Source organism: Crassostrea angulata, chromosome 2, assembly GCF_025612915.1.
Source record: "Crassostrea angulata isolate pt1a10 chromosome 2, ASM2561291v2, whole genome shotgun sequence".
Taxonomy (NCBI): Eukaryota; Metazoa; Mollusca; class Bivalvia; order Ostreida; family Ostreidae; genus Magallana; species Magallana angulata.
Genome location: NC_069112.1, coordinates 48,674,500 through 48,693,108, shown reverse-complemented (window position 1 = coordinate 48,693,108; position 18,609 = coordinate 48,674,500). Strand labels below are relative to the sequence as shown.

The following is an 18,609-nucleotide window of genomic DNA, read 5'->3' as shown; positions in this document are numbered from 1 at the left end:
TTAGTTTTTTAGATATTAGGTAGTTTAATCTGAAACAGGAACAGGTGATCACATGTTCTTCAGATTTAGTACGTTTCGTACTGTAATTTATCTTAGATTAAAGTCTGCCAAAAAAACTTTAAAAAACACCGGTTAGAACCCTTTCTTTGGGTTGACGGCCCCGAAGCAAAGAACACCCAAGAAAAAAATATCAAATTTAATGAACTGAACGCTAAACGTTTGAAATAAACATAAGGATTTACTAAAAAATTAAAATAAATCAAAAACACAAAATTATAACAATTCAAAAAATAGATAATTTAAAAACATCGTTTTTCAGTCAGATGATTCTAAATACCAACATATTTACAAACTAAACATGTGATCACCTGTATGTAATTCTATTTGAAACTATAAAAAGGAATTATTTTAATATACTAGTAGGTTATGGATATTATTAAATAAATTATAAATAAACCTGTTTACCTATAGTCTGTCCAAAGATATTCTTGCAGCATACTTGGCCGATTTTCAATAAAAATACACATACACTGTACCAGTGTAAAAGTGCAATTTAAATCGGTGAAAGAGAAAATTTACAAGATATCTTCATTGACCCATTTTTATTTTCACTAGTAAAAATTCACAGGAATGAAAACAGATTTCATACGAAGATTTATAATGGTGAATGTTTACATTCCATTCGAAATTTATTTAAAGGAATAGGACCCTTAAATTGACCTGATGCTTTTTTTTTATTATGCATTAAAATCCGGTTACACAACGCTTAAACGCCATTCCAAGTAAAGCGTTCTAACTGGCGATTGATACCAGTTGAAGTTATCTAATATAACACTGCAATAAATTATTCGCGTAAGAACATTAGTTAAATAACATTATCAAAACATATACGAAACATTCTTTAAAATTACAAACCGGAGAAGAAAGCAATCGCTTTTTTCGACAGAAAAGAGAACGCAGGATCTAAATCAAGGTACTAAGTCAGTGTAAGTTTAAATTTGAAATATTTAAACATCACATGGTAATCTTGTAGTTTGTAACATTCTACATGCTTCGAGTTTGAGCTGTAAGGGTGCAGAGCGGAGGAATACATTGTAAACAAGCCAAGGGCATTCTGTGATATTACAGAATTCTGTTATAAAGCTGAGAGGGTACAGATTGCTGTGGGAATATGTTTTTAGAACGTGTTCATCACTTAATCTTAGTCGGGCTGTTACATATCTAATACTCAAACGATTAATCATATCTACGATATCAATATTAATTCCCCAATAAATAAGCTTTTATACATTACATGTAGCTTACTTTGATATTTACTCTGCATATTTTAAAGTGATTTCATTTAATATTATCTTGGTAAAATTTGCAAAATTTCATAATTTCAGACATAGCATTAGAAACATTTAATTTTTTCTGATCTAACAAATCCGAAAAAAGTTACAAAGTGAGGATTTCATCATGGGCTTTTTACACCGTGTGTAACACTAGGGAATCATATTTTCGTTTTCTCATGGAATCTGCTTTGAACAAATAAAAAGTCCTTATTAATTTATTCAAATATTTCATAGCTGGAAAGTAGGACAAAACGTGTCAACAAAATCAATATAAATATCTCGCGTTTACCATTCCAGACATTTCCAGTTTTTAAACAACGTTACTGTTCAAAATCAAATACATGTATCAAACATTAAATAATTGATTATGGTAGAATGAATCAAGTGGCTACCAAATCCAACATGTTCATTATGTCATCAGATACAAACAGTTAATTGTAGAAAAAATAGCTTTTTTCTCATTGAGATGTACAGAACTTTATGCTTTCATTGTAATGTAAAACATATTATAACGGCATTTAATTATTTCATTATGTTTGTGTATATTTCTTTACATAACATTGCTCCTCGCAAGCAATGTTCAAGTATTACGTAATGGTCAAAACGCATTGCTCCTCGCGAGCAATTGGCACACAGTATGTATAGGGGAATGATTTTATTGAGTGGGTCAGTCAGTCTTTTTGCGTGTGAAAGGGGATCGTTTATATTTACTTTAGTTTGGATTTATAATTACTGTATTATTTTACTGTGGATATTTAACTGTGAATAAATTCTAAACTTTAGTCCTGGCGTATTATTTCAGTAGGACACATTTAGTAAAAATGAGATTCACTGGGAGTTATTTCCCTTAGACCAATGGATGAGAACGCTACAATATACAGTTGAACTTGTATTTTAAGTCATTAGACTAGTAGAGAGATTCAAACAGGCAAATTCAAATTGACAAGGAAAATTTTCAAAACTTTATTTGCTCAAGAGATAGGATATTAAAAGTAAGTTGCAAATAGCAAATTATCATTTATTCTTCAGAACAAAACAAAGATAACTTTTGTTAATTTGCGATACATTAAATAATGCCCACTATCAACGCTTATAAATAAAATACATGAGTAGATTCTGGCTCTAAATCGTAAATATATTGGGAAAAAATTAGACTGAATTCTTGAAAAGAAATTTCTCGACTTATTTACTAGTAAGAAAGTGTTGCAAAGAAAAAAAGCTTTGTTTACCTGGTAGGATCAAATCAAGTCTTTTTTAATATAAATTTATTCAGAATAGCTGTTTATTTATGGAAAACGGGACAGAAAGTGATTTTGCAATATTCACTCTCTGACTTCGAAAATGTCGGACTGCAATTACTTTGACTAATTAGGACTTTTAAAGCGTCATCCTAATGAACAAAGAAGTCATTTCTAAAGAACAGAATCTTGAAAAAATTTACTCTTTAAGAAAAGCATATATACCTATTGGCAATTACAGACTGTTAAATATAAAAAATGCACACGTCTTTTGTCTAAATTTTAACTTTTGTCTAAATTTTAACATTTTCCTTTATCTTTGTAAAGAGCAATTTATTTAAAAAAAAAATAATAAAGCCCAAACTTTTCATGACCTTCTCGCCTTCTTTAATGAACAAGAGGCCCAGGGGCCACATCGCTCACCTATGCAACAATTGCCTTAATTCTGATCAAATTAGCAACACAATATAAAAATATCTTGACAACTAAGTCCAGTAGATCTTGCTTAAAAAAATTTACAATCTGCCAAATTTTAACCACCTTTTTTTGGGGTAAATACCAAGCCCCTTTTGTTGTTGTACCTTTAAGATGATATTTCTCTATTCCTATATACCCTCCCCCCATTTCGTGGCCCACCTTTTCTCGAGGGAATCATGGTTTCATCAAACTTAAATCTGCATAACCTGTGTTTTCATACTAAGTACTGAGTTTTAGACCGAAAACTTTCCCAGAATATTTTTAAAGATTTTCTCTATATATTCCTATGTAAAAATTCAAACCGCCATCATGGCCCCGCCTACCATTAGGGACTGTGATTTTGCAAACTTGAATTTATACTACCCGAGGATGCCTCTACACAAGTTTAAGCTTTTCTGGCCAAATAGTCTTTAAAAGGAAGATTTTTATAGATTTTCTCTATATATTTCTATGTAAAAATCCATCTCCCATTGTGGCCTCACCTTACCCCGGGGGACTATGATTTAAACAAACTCGAATCTATACGATCTGGGGATGCTTCCACTCAAATTTGGGCTTTCCTGGCCTAATTGTTTTGAGAAGAAGATGTTTGAAGATTTTCTCCATATATAAAAATTTATCCCCATTGTGGCCCCACCCTACCCCCAGGGACCATGATTTGAACAAACTTAAATCTACATTATCAGAGGATTGTTACACACCAATTTGAGATATCTTGGCCAAATAGTTTTCAAAAGATTTTTTTTAAAGATTTTTTCTATATATTCCTGTATAAAAATGTATCCCCCAATTGTGGCCCCACCCTACCCCCTTGGGATCTTGATTTGAACAAACGTAAATCTACACTATCTGAGGATGCTTCCATTTTACTTTGAGCTTTTCTGGCGTAATAGTTTTTGAGAAGAAGATTTTTAAAGATTTTCTCTAAAAATTCCTTTGTAAAACTTGATCCCACTCCTGTGGCCCCTCCCTACCTCCGGGGACCATGATTTGAACAAAATTGAATCTACACTATCTGAGGATGCTTCCACTCAAATTTGAGCTTTCCTGGCCTAATAGTTTTTGAGAAGATTTTTAAAGAATTTCTATATATATTCCTATGTAAAACATGATACCCTTTTGTGGCCACACCCTACCCCCGGGGACCATGATTTGAACAAACTGGAATTTACACTACCTGAGGATGCTTCCATTTTAATTTGAGCTTTCCTGACCTAATAGTTTTTGAGAAGAAGATTTTTAAAGATTTTCTCTATATATTCCTATGTAAAATTTGATCCCCCTTTTGTGGCCCCACCCTACCCCCAGGGACCATGATTTGAACAAACTTGAATCTTCACTATCCGAAGATGCTTCCATTTTTATTTGAGCTTCCCTGGCCTAATAGTTTTTGAGAAGAAGATTTTTAAAGATTTTCTCAATATATTCCTATGTAAAAATCCATTCCACCATTGTAGCCCCACCATACCACCAGGGACTATGATTTGAACAAATTGAATCTACACTACCTGAGAATGCTTCCACTTTAATTTGAGCTTTTCTGGTCTAATTGTTTTTTAGAAGATTTTTAAAGATTTTCTTTATATATTCCTATGTAAAAATCCATTCCACCATTGTAGCCCACCATACCACCTGGGACTATGATTGGAACAAACTTTAATCTACACTACATGAGGATGCTTCCATTTTAATTTGAGCTTTTCTTGCCTTATAGTTTATGAGAAGAAGATTTATAAAGATTTTCTCTATATATTCTTGTGTAAAACTTGATCCCCCTCTTGTGGCCCCTCCCTACCCCCGGGGACCATGATTTGAACAAACTTGAATCTACACTACCTGAGAATACCTCCACACAAGTTTAAGCTTTTAAAGCCGAATAGTTTTTGAGAAGAAGATTTTTGAAAAATACCAACAAATTTTAAATAATTCTCAATTTTCTCCCCTTTAAAGAGGACGTGGCCCTTCATTTGAACAAACTTTAATTCCCTTTACCTAGTGGTGCTTTGTGCCAAATTTGGTTGAAATCTGCCCAGTGGTTCTTGAGAAGAATATGAAAATGTGAAAAGTTTACAACAACGACAACGACAGACAACGGACAAATTGTGATCAGAAAAGATCACCTGAGCCTTTGGCTCAGTTGAGCTAAAAAAAAAACCCCAGTATTTTGCCTATGAAAAACTTTTCAAAAGTAAATGTTCATATAATTTTTTTTTAAAAAAGACAACAGAATGATGAACAAATATCAGAAAACGCAATACCCCATCGAGAATTTTTACAATTCATATATAATAAAAGAAGATTTTTTTATACTTTTAATAACAATGATAATTGATTGCACACAAAAATTGAACTTCGACCTAGACAAAAAAGGACTGATATAAAAATCCACAATTTTGACAAAAAGTGTTCTTTATAGTATACCTGCTGAAAAAAGCACTGTCCATCAAATGATGTATCCGTTTATTTATAAAACATCTTAGAGACGAAAGACCGGAATTGAAATCTCTTTCCAAGTCCGTAAAACCTTTTTTTAATAATTAAGGTTGCAACACTATCGAAGTTACTCAACGGCGTCGTAATATTCTTCATATCAATATTATAATTTTCCAAGCTTTTAATTATTATTTATAATTTGCTTTCCCGAACGTAATACCTGAAGGGTTATTTGAAATTCTAAACAAACTTCCTGTTGGTTGATTAGAGGGCATACTATTTCCAAACGAAACAACATTGCCTGCATCATTGCTGCTTCCAAATAACCCTTTACTACGAGGCATACTGTTTAACCCCATAATGTCTCCATTAGATTGGATTCTAAACGCAGAGCCATCATTTGGAGGAGCATTCCCAAAGGTAAAAGCTGTATTACGAAACGGATCCCTAAACCTAGATACCGCGTTACGAGAAGTCCCAAAATTAAAAGATGGAGAAACACTTGTTGATTGAGAGTCTTTTCTAAATGGTATATTACCAAATCTAAAAGAATTGCTTGAATATCCTATTGAATATTTTAGGTTAATATGGCTTCTCAATAAACTGGGGATTCTTTCCATTCTAAATCCTCCAAACATATCGTATTTCTAATTCAACCAGGTAAAAAGTTTGGATAAACCAGACCTAACGCATTATAACCATCTCTAAATATTTGATTTTTTGACTCATTATGGCTGTGACATTGGATGTGTTAAGAATGCTTCTGTTGTTTAAGATAATTCCATTCAGTTCCTTTTCAGTTCTTGCTGCCAACGACTGTGTTATTTTATTTTCCTTAGATTGGATTTATCATTATGTTATTATTTAATTTGTTTTCTATTGGTTGTAATAAGTATTAAGAATTCGAGTTACATGCTTTTGTTTAAATCACAATTGATAAGACGTAGTCAGAAAACCAAGATAATAAGTTTAATGTTAAACGCTGTTTTGTTTGTCAAAACTATTTGCAACATACACGAATTCCAGTGTCTACGTCCGAGTCTTGAAATACAACATTTTAGAAATGTATAGATGAATTAAATTATTTTAATGTGACTTTTTATTTGAAGATGAATATTATGTTATTTTGTTTGCTTTATGAAAGTACATAATTCTTTGAGCTCAAAAACATTTCAAAGTATATAAAATGATCGCGTTTTTAAGATGGAACAACTTTTTTTGCACCACAAATAACAAGGAAAAAAGTGTGTTGAAAATACAATGCATATGCATACAAGATAATATGTAAAATGTTGCAGTTTTCCTTGCAATACAAAGTTACACTCAAATGTCATTTTACTACCTTCATTACCACGAACAAATGTACAAGCATCAAAAGCAGGATGAATCTGAATTTTTAAATATGAATTTTCTGGATATATCTTGATATCTTACATCATGTATCACAGTCAGTGTCTTAGATGATACCATTATCTACCATTAATCCTTCTAAAATTATGCTTTTATTTTAAAACATTATTCCTGTAAATGCAGGTTATCTAAGTAATTCAAGAAAAATTATGCAGAGAATTGACGGAAAATGTTTTTACCCCATGTAGAAGACTATTAATAATGTGGAATCATTTGTGGTATTCAGATTCAAATTTCAGATTATTTACTGTACTGATCTGCTCTTTATCTCTTTCTTTCACTTTGTAGTTCCAGCGAAAACATTCAATTTTACTCCTGAGTGTAACAATGCACTTAAATCAACTATTAAGTCAAAGTAGAATATGAAGTTCACTTTTATATTGTAAACATTTTTTGTAAATAAAAACAAATATGATATCATTATCATTTCAATGTATTACTAAATTGTTTGATCACAATGAATTTTGGCAGTACTGTTGAAAATACTTAACTATATAAATTTTGATTACATCTAAAAGATAACTTAAAGTGTATCATATAGATAAATAGGGAGTTAACCAGATGTCAAAACACACGTTTTCATTGGCTCATGTATATTACTTGTGTCTGTCCATGTATTGTACTAACACTATTAATACAGACACAGTCGTCACTGTTACTTGATTATAACTAGTAATTTCTTTTATTATAACTGGGTAAGCATGTTTGTGAAAGTTATATATAATTAAGTTTTTTTAATCACAGTTGTTACAGTTTTCATTGGGGCGATCTTTACACTTGTATCGAACTCCATAAAAAGGGAAGAATCAAATGTGATTATAGACACCGTCTATTCCATTTGTTGGACAAAATGATAAATGATGCAATAAATGCAATACCAAAAAAGCGTAATGAAAACAACATACTAAAACTTCAGAGCATAACTAAGCAAATGACAAATTTTTAATCATAAGGTAAACCGTTAATGTAAAGCATATAAATATAAACTGTGGGATGAAATCATAATATCCTATAGAACAGGTGACATCGTTTTTTAATCCAATGAACAAAGCAATGAATGGTACAATCAATATATTACAAAATAATGAAAATAATAAAAGTGTGGACAAACAATTTAAAGTTTGGCTACAGATATGAACACTCTTTTATCAAAAACTGTACCTTTAATGTAAAGCAAATCAATTTTAAACAAGGGCACCGCTAGGCGGAGCATCCCCTCACGACATGAGTTATTGTGTGTAGGGATGCATTATTTAGCAATATATAGTTATGTTAATGAGAAGACCACATTCTACTAACCCTCCATTACTGCAAAAACTACATTTTCTTTACCTGTACTAGACTAGATCTAAATCCAAAAAATATCAAGTTGTTGATTTGAACTGCTTACTTTCACTTTGGTTTCAAAAGTGGCAGGGAATAGTTTCGAAGGAAAGACCCGGTCAAAATTTTGAAATAAAGGGAGAACCAGGGGTTTGGCTGGTTATTTGAGGGGTATAAATTGGTAGAATATTTATTGCATTCATTTTGTAGATAGAGGAGCTCATGTCAATTTCATTGATATATGACACTTTAATACTGGTAGCACTTTTCATCAATCGTAACTACTCGGCCATTTCCGCTGGCGAAAAATAACCTCGTAAGCAGACGGTGTAAGAATCGGCGATTTACCGCACTATTTCAAGTCACATGACAGTAAAGATAGCGGCGTCACCCTATCCGCTGTGTGTCTGCTGTGGGACGGCAAAAAGTAAATATTACAGTTTTTCTAGCAAGAAATGTGCTTTGTTTCAAATAGAAAATACCATTACATTCCTCGTCAGTTCCAACATTGATTTAACTAGAATTAAAAGTAAGAATATCTGCGACAATTGCGTAAAAACAATCTCCCAAATATCAACAATACGAGAAAATGTTATAAAGGCCTGCAAAACACAAACAAGTGATACTGTGACAACGATATCAACGTCAACAACCCCCGTAGACAGAGGTAAATGATCTGCTAAGACACCACCCTTGCAGTTACGGTCAGGCCAAACCAAGAAGCGGAGTTTTGTGGTAGATCAGCTGATGAAGTAAGTCTTGGAAAAGATGCATTGCAAGAAATGATCATGGACTTTATAATTTGCAATATTTCCCATGTAATGATGTCAGTCAACAAAATGTAAACAGTTTAAATATGTAAATTGTTTCTAATTTTTGAAAAATGCAGGCTGTTTCAATGTTGAGCTGTATATCAGGACCCCTTTAATTTTCAACCAACTTTTATTCAGTAACATATTCTCACCCGCAATATAGGTCAGTTGAAAAGCTAAAGGTTTCAACGAATGATGAGGAGTCAACTTCAGCCACGGAGGAGTCGAGTTCCACCAAGGCATGTCGTAAACTGTTTGTATCAACAGACCATTCCTATACTCCTAAGGATTTACAGAATGTGTCAGAGAAAGTTTCTGACATACTGGATGACAAACTTCATGCGAAAATTACCAATCCAGTAAATGGAAGGTATGTGATTTTTGATTGAAATTTGCAAGTTTCCAAGCTTAGTTTCATGTATCTTGACATTATCTGTGCAGACCATTAGAAAAATAGCTCAGGTCATTCCCCTGCCCTCAACCACCATTTTTAAGAAAAGCAAAAGTGTCCCCAGCCCTTGAAATACTTTAAATCTATGAATGCCATATGTGTATTTAAATGGAGATTTGCACGGGTAAAGTCAAGATATTTTGCATTTATAATATGTATTCATTGTTATGTTATTTTTTATTGTTTGTTATTCGAAAGTTTCTGCTTTTTTATATGAAGTTCAATGCTGTTACATGACAGTGGTATATCAGATCAAATGAATCTTTAAATTGTTCTTGTCTCTTCATTAGAATAAATCCAATTTCAACATCAGCTATGCAGTATATACCACTGTTATGATTAGTTTAGTTTGCATGTGTTATTTATTTTTCAGCAGTTTCAATTTCAACAACAGATCACAAAAAGAGGAAATGGTATAGCGTCCATAGCACATGAGTGAGGATGGCAAAATATCTGTACATTCACACATATGAAGGAAATCCATTGCAGTTTGTATGAGAAAATCTTTTATGCATGTTGTTTCTTTATATATTGTTTTGCAATGGGTAATATGGCATGTTGTCAACAAATTAGTTGAGAACATCCAGGTTCAAATCCTGGAAACCCAAAATTTTAAATGTTTTCAGATGTATACCATAATGTATATTTTTATTTATAAAAAATCAATTTAATTTTTTCATCAAAGTAAATTATAGTTAACTACTGAGTAAAATTTTTTTAAACTACCTGCAATCTACATGAAATTAACCATAATCTTTTCGCTGATCAGTTCTCAGGATTTTCAAACATTAAAAAAGGATTTTACATTTGTCCTATATAAATTTTTTCAGTGAATACAGCCAAAACATTAACAAAGAGCTGCGCAAATTAATATGTGGAAGAAAAAGCATCCTTCTGAAAAAAGGTGCAGATATTCTACAAGAATGCAATCTATTCTCAGCATGTGTGATAGAGATGCAAGAATGCTGTCCTCTCCTTCTTGAGGTCCTTTCCACTTCTCTAGGGACGATGGATGCAACAGAGAAAAAGATTGCAGAGACCCTCTAGCCTCTGGAATTCAGAGAATGTATTCAACATTAGCAATTCGGTATCATGCAGATAATAAGGTACTGAATAAATTTGATAAATTCTGTGTATTATGTATGTATGTTTTTTAACTGTTTATAACCAAAATTAAAAATTTTAAAGTTACTCAATAAAACTTAATAAAAACTGTATATTATGTTTTTTTAAACTGGTTATTTCTTAAATTGAAATTGATTAAACATTGATATTTTTTGCTCTTGCAGAGACTCAATAAAGTCCACATCACAATGCCGGGGCGAAAGTGGAAAGTGTAATGGGGACAATCTGGATATTAGGGTCAATATCAATACCAATGACATAAGAATGTCCAACAAAGACAAACACTATCATTTTTTTGCCTCAAATTTTGTAATAAACAGGATATCCCCAGTACTTTCTAACAATACAGAAAGGCCGCCTGTGTTTGAAGATGTCAGTAGATTCATTCCCAGTGAACCTGAAGTTGAAATTTACAAAGACAGTTTGAAAGTCCTCTTAGGAAGAATTATGGTAGAATACATCCCAGGATTCCAATGGCTTTCCAAGGTAGTACCAGGCCATATTCCGCATATATACAAAGAGGAAATGGCAAAGCCTTCAAAAATTCACTCCTTGCCGCTATCATTAAACAATGAGTGTTCATATGAAGGCTGTCTTCATATACTTCAGGAATATACTGAATGGATTAACAAGTGGTACAGAAAAGCAGGCAGAGGTATACAGAGCGTTTTTAAATTTGTTTCAATTGAATAGAAAAAGTATTTATGATTTGGTTTCACATGTAATTTTCATGATGATTTTAGGATAATACCTTTTAAAATGTACTTTTGATATAATAATTGTGAGAAACAGGATATATATATGAAAAAAATTTGTTATAATTTTTCCTCTTAGCAAATGAATTAGAAAGACTACAAGTCCCAGTAGGAGGGGAGCAGTTAACAAGGGTGAGATTCCAAGGTGCTAAAGCCTTGTGAGATGGCTGTCATACAGTACAGGAAACAATAGAACTGTTTCACACATTGCAAGATTTTATAGAGGTAATTTCATAATTCATAAATCAGATTTGCAAAAGAAAAAAAAAGAAAAGAAAGTTGTACAGCTTGAAATTGAAATTATCTGCATACCATCAAATTATGTTAACAAAGATATTTGATCCTTTCACAGAAAATGTGCAAGAAGTTCTTGAAGTTAAATCACGGAAGAGATGTAGGGACCCTGTCTCACCTTAAAATAGAAATTCAGAGGTCCAATGTGAATGGAAATGTAAAGAGTAGATTTAAGGTAATTTATTCATAAATGTTTAGTTCATAGTGCATATTAGATGACAAAAGGCTTTTATTTCAGTTTCATAAGTATCATAAAATGGCATAAAACAATTTTGCTTTTAAAATAGGCACATGAAGATTTTATTATCTATGTCGGCCATTCCTACTTCTTGAGTTACAGAATGGAGAAGTTTCACATGACCAGCTTGTCTGATAAACCTGTGCACCATGCTATTCCGGAAAATGTGAACAATCTTTACAGGACTAGAAAAACAGGACATTTTTGAAAGTCTGCTTGGTGAAATTTTAAAAGACCTGTACATTCCTTTTAAATCTCAGGTTGGTATTAATGTTAGTGTTTCTTGCGTTTCAGAAGGACAATATGCTTGTTAAAAAGTAATTGAAACCTATAAGGGTATGAAAATGACTCATTCTAAAATGACATAATACATGTATATCAATTATTTTATGACAAAATTTTTGAAGAGAATCTTTATTCAATTTTTTTCTAGGAACCTAACCATATCAACATATCAGTACAGAGTGGAGAACAGACTTTCACTGTACAATCAAAAGTTGATGAACAGATAGTCACAATTCCCATCTCAATAAATGGAAATCTTTTTCACGTTAAAATTTCCTTGACAAAAGTGAGGGAGGGATGCAGAGTTAGTGTTAATCATGTGGAAATGTTTTTCAGATATCGAGATCAAGACCATGGGCACAAAGATGATCTTTATAATTATGTCATTTATTACATCCAATGGTATTTTGTTATTCTACAACTTCAGGACACAATTCATGAGGGTAATATTACAAAAACAAATATCATTTTGAAAACAATGATCCCATTTTTTTATTCCCACTCTGCATTGTCAAAATATTTCACTGAGTGCATTGACTACATTCTCAAAACAGAAATAACTCTACCCCCAGATGTTGCTTTACGTGTCCGCGCAGCATCATTTGTCAATGTTCATGGTGGTGAGGGAAAAAATAAGGCTGCAGACATGCTCAAAGAAAATGAGGTGAAACTACTGAAAGACTTGATAAGAGGTTTAGGGGCAAACAAGACTGAAAATTCGATAGTTGCAATTTCCAAAGCAGCCCCAGTGATACAACAAATTGTCCAAAATTAGGACAATATGCTATCGATTAAAAAAATTAATACCAAGCATAAAAAGAGATCATCTGAGGAAGATATTCAGGCTATGATAAGAGTTTTGAAGAAAACCTCCCCCCTGGGTTCCTGAACAGCGATCTCTAAATTCCTTTATAGGTTTTGAGAAATCGCCCTTCTCCTTTGATGTTCATCTATTCCAAGTAGCAGTGAAAGACACTGTAAAGAGACTGCTTAGAGATATTCCAATTCCACCTGAAGATGATGATCATGATGAAGAAGAAGACAGCGATCAGTCTGATGTGATGTCTGCAGATGAGGAAGACTGATTTGGGGTGTGTATTAGGTATCTACTTCTGTGAATGTATGTTTACTGGTACATGTACCATACTAGCATAGAATACTCATGTAATTTTTACCCTACCTTGCCAACAAGTTCACTGTAAACTATTAGCCCTGCAATTGCTGCAACAGTCCTCTGCTGGCCCCGTGTATGAAGACTCTTCAAACCCAAAATACTGTAAGATTTGGAGTCTTAGGCATTTTCAGAATTTGTGCAGTATTGAATTATTTCCTCACTTAGACCTTTTCTGTTTTTTTGCAATGTCATTATTGTTAATATATAATAATGCAACACACTTGTCTCCAGATCTGCCGGCTCTTCCGATTTCTTCGAGATATTTCTCAATTGTTGTAGGAGGTCTACAGTGTATTATTCTTGTAACACATCTGGCATCTAAGCCCGTCCCAAGTGCAACCGTAGCAAACACTAAACGTAATGTTGGGTTTTCCTTCTTTAGCTCGGTTATGACATGGGTTTTCATTGCCTCCGTGTAGTCTTTATGGAATTGAGCGAATATTCTGTTTTCTGGTACATGTTCACCTTTATATTGATTATCTTTCAATTCTGATTTAACATATTGGTAAAAGTAACCTAAAGATTCCAAGTTTTCAACATAAACTATAGTCACAGGGAAATGTTCCTTTTTTCCTTCAATTCTTTATACAGTGGTTCAATGATTGTGTCTAATTTTTTCACTTTGTCATTATTAGGTGGGCGCATAACCTTTTCAAGGAAAATATTTGGTCTGTCTGGTTTAGCTTTAATAACTACCGGATTTGTATGTTGGAGCACTTTGCCAAGATTTTCTATTGAAGACTCTGTAGCTGTTGCAGTAAGAGAAAGATGTGCCGCATTTGGAAATAAACAAGTGAGTTCACCGAGTTTTTGAACTCTGGTCTAAATTCTTCTCCCCTGTAAAATATATCTTCAATTTTGAAATGTTCCAGACGTGTGTATATTTATAAAGAGACAGGTTTTACCACTTAACATGCAATGTGTGACTTGAATGGGAGGATTATATTCATGACTTTATGTTGCACATTACTTTATACATGTATTTCCAATTATAATTATGCTTATTTTCATTTCTTACCAGTCCTCGATCATGTGAACCTCGTCAATCGTTAAACAACACACAAATTCCTGATAAATTTGGGACCTAAGAATCCTACCAATCCTTTTCGTAAAAATAGCCTCTGGATGACTGTACAAGATCTCAACATCACAATCTATGATACACTGCATATCTTTTGTAACCAGCTTAAAAACAACATTATATAAAGCATTTTATGAGTGTTAATGGTTAGTTTAATATAAATATTTAGTTATATGGTCCACCATGATCCAAAGTTAAGTGCAATCTCGTTAATTTAAAGAAAATTGCAAGTAAATGATCCTGAAGTTTCCTTTAGTTTAAAGTATTAAACAACAACCAAGTTAGTATCTGACAGGTAAAATATTAGACTTTGTGTGTTTAGAATTAGTAAAGTAAAATATGTTAGGTACATATGTTAGGTTGATAAATCATTGCATATGTACACTTGCGGTATATAAAAGGATTATCAGACAAAATGCTTGATGTAATGTAGGACGTTGTTAGATTCAAGATAATTTTTTTTCATTCAGGAATAGAAGAAGAATATTATGAGGCATGTACTGTTTACTTTGGTTATAAATAACACAGGCTTTAAGACGCTTTATCTTCTCTAGCATAATATATATAAACAACAATCTGGGAATTATTATTTATCAATATTCGATTGATTTGAATATATCCTGTACCTTTGACGCAGATTCTTCTTCGTCAGCGGAACGACAGCCAGTCCCTTCAAAGTTAAGACATGCCGCTTTTATCCCCTTGTGCGTCAGAAAGGACACCTGATCTACAATTATGGATGTTAATGGGGCAATGACTATCACAATGCCGGCTTTTTTCCTCTCCCCCTGCAACAACCATGACTGAAGCTGATATATGATACTTTTCCCGTATCCAAAACACTAATACAATCTTGCTTCCTCCACAAATAATTCAGCTCCAACTGTTTATCCTTCAGAGAAAAATGGAGTCCCAATTTTCGCCCGAGCAAATTCGAGTCTCGCCTCCATGTTATTGGAACTATATGCAGATGTACTTCTGGCGAACGATTTAAGAAGGATTTCTTCTGTCTGCTTACGAGGTTATTTTTCGCCAGCGGAAATGGCCGAGTAGTTACGATTGACTTTTGATCAGATATGGAATGAAAATGCGAAACTGTGGCCAAAATTTTCACTTTCGGTTTTGTGCTTGAAAAGTAGGGTGGGTTCAGAACACGAAATGTCACTCGAAAAAAAGGTGATTGACCCCCCTTCAATTGGTGATTATTTGCATGGGTATACATTAAGCTACCAATCCTATGGTAGTTTATGGCAGTTGCTCGGGACTGGAGCGTGGTTATGGACCCGTGAAAATGTGAAAAAAAGGGCAATTTTTCAGAAAATTTTGAGACCGTCCCTGGCTATTCTTTATAGTGCTATATGAAAGTTGTACTTGTTTTATTCTGAAACGTTTAAAAATTCTCAAGAGTTGGGACCATGTGTCCCCTGCATGCAAACCAATTTTAGCAAATTAAAAAATCCACTGAAAAATTAAATCACATATATGAGCACTATCTGCCTCACATTTCCTCGACCAAAAAAAACTATCACCTGCCACCTTCAAGAAAATGTCAAATTTTGAATAGGCTTTAAGTTTAACAACATGGGAACAGAAAAGATGTTCAATGTGTGTAAAATGGGAAACTGCCTGAATTATTATGATTGCTCAACCCTGTGATGAGATTTAGGGGCCAAAATGAAGCAGGGGATGGTCCTTAGAAAAAGTGCAATTTTCTAGTATTTTGGGTTTGTCCTTATATTAAAACCCTTTATAGGCATATTATTCCTATTGAAATAAGATGTTGGGTTGAATTTGGATTAACTGAATAATATTGTACCATTTTCATGAAATTTTCTTGAAATTAATTGACGGCCATGCAGTTTTATGAAGTTTTAAACCCTTAGATTTGATAAGAAATTGTAAAATATTGTTCTTTCTCAAGCTAAAACTGACAAAAAGTTGATTTTAGGGCTAAATATATATTTTAAATGTGCTACATGTAATTAACATGTAATTATATGTAATTCTAAATAGTTAATATCTACATTTTAAGTCATTATAAACAATTTTAAAATGTCTGATTGTCAAAAAAGCACCCCCCTTCAATTTTCTTCACCGACAACCAAAAATAGCCTTTATTTCTTATTTCTTTTGATAAAATCGCATGCATACATAAAATTTCTTTCATTTAAAACAAAACACACATGTTTGGTTTCTTCTTTATTGAAAATATACCAAGAAAAATTGAATTTGTGTGCATTTTTTAACCATTTGTCATTTGCATGTATTCCCACCTCATTATGGGGGTGTGGTCATTATGTTCAAATTTGGTATTTCTTTGTATGAAAAACGTGTATTTCAATCTTTATAACAAATAAATCTAGATCTTTTGGTTTTGGTTAAAGAATAAACAGAGATATTAGGTTTCATCATCATTATCCGTTCAGCATATTTGGGAAATTACTCCTCGGGTAAGATGCCTGATTGCCATTTTCTAGGTACCTGTCCCTTTTGAAAAGATGAAAGTGAAGGTTTTGTGTTCCAAATAGGTTGCTTTTGTGTTCCAATAGAGTTTTAAACCTGTTAGTACCATTTAGAAACAAAACAGTTGATTGCAAGGAGTAATAATGTGTTTTTTCTTATTCCCATTTGCAGGGGGATAGGTGATACATATGAGTTGAATTCTCCTATATGTTGTTACTAAATGTGAATATTTCAATGTTTTTTACATCAGATAGGGATAAAGGTTTCTTGTTATAACTGATTTTTAAAGAAAAAAATGTCTTTTGGATTGAAAGAAGTCATGATGTATCTTAAAAACCTTACAGAAACAGGTTAAGGATGACGTTTACTCAGAATGAAAAAAAAATCCACTGATGATAATGAAAAACCATCTATTGTGTGTTATAGACCTTTGCTTGTATTGTTATTTTTCACTTTCAGAAAAGTAGGTCAATGACCTACTTTTTGAGTTAATGGCCATTGAATATTTATTGAAAATTCAAGAAAAATCCCATAAAATTTTACACTACAATTGAGATTTTCTTAATTATAAAAATATCACAAATAATTAAACACTTTAAAAAATAAGATACAGTCTACGAATGGTAGTGGCACTAAATAAGTACACAACATTAAGATTTCAGCATCATTTTTTAAAAATAATTCAGTCTGAATTTCCTCTATCAGTTTTCAAATCCCTACCCATTTTTGATTCAATTTTACAAAAAATTGAATGATGATAATACAAAAACATTTATGATATTGACCTACCTATATTGACCTTATTCTGTTGGCATAAAATTTATATGAGGTCAATGATCAAAATTTTGAGATATGATGTCTTTTTATCGTTTTTAAGCATTTTTCAATATTTTTATTATTCGGGCCATGAGATTATTTTAATGAATAAGTGAGGTAAAACCATCGGAAAATATGCAAAATTACGTAGACTTAAATATAAAATCCAAACTTTTAATATTAGACTACTGCCAAAAAACTTTTAGCAGAAAACAAAATCTGCAAAATTTAGTCCGAATTTCCTCTGTTTGGCTAAAAGTCAATTTTTGTTTGAGCATAATTCCATAATTAAGTAAAACTATTGAATGTTTTGTCAATAATAATTCATTTCATAAATACTTTTTGTGTTTAGAACAAATTTTACTCATTACATTGAACTTTTTAACAATTGGAATTTGAGAACTCAAACCCTGAGTAAATACCACCCTTAAGGTGATTCAGCCGGGAAAGGGGGTAATACTTAAACAGCCATAACTTTTATATTTTTCAATGAAATCAGACCAAATTTGAAAGGTTTTACTCAGAATTGCATGAACTTTTTGATTTTAAAGTGTTTTGGTTAGAGAGAAACAAAATCTAAAAGTTAAAGGTGGCAGGGGATAGTTTCGAAGGAAAGACCCGGTCAAAATTTTGAAATAAAGGGAGAACCTGGGGTTTGGCTGGTTATTTGAGGGGTATAAATTGGTAGAATATTTATTGCATTCATTTTGTGGATAGAGGGGCTCATGTCAATTTCATTGATATATGACACTTTAATACTGGTAGCACTTTTCATCAGATATGGAATGAAAATGCGAAACTGTGGCCAAAATTTTCACTTTCGGTTTTGTGCTTGAAAAGTAGGGTGGGTTCAGAACACGAAATGTCACTCGGAAAGAAGGTTATTGACCCCCCATCAAT

The 18,609-nt window shown here is 32.6% G+C and overlaps 3 pseudogenes; 2 read left to right on the top strand and 1 right to left on the bottom strand.

Moving 5' to 3' along the window:
• Nucleotides 1-5,842: 5,842 nt before the first annotated feature.
• LOC128174442 (uncharacterized) lies at nt 5,843-11,842 on the top strand (annotated as a pseudogene).
• Nucleotides 11,760-13,267, top strand: LOC128173822 (uncharacterized; annotated as a pseudogene).
• Nucleotides 13,268-13,430: 163 nt separating this feature from the next.
• On the bottom strand, nt 13,431-15,380 carry LOC128174441 (putative ATP-dependent DNA helicase Q1; annotated as a pseudogene).
• Between the last annotated feature and the right edge of the window lie 3,229 nt (nt 15,381-18,609).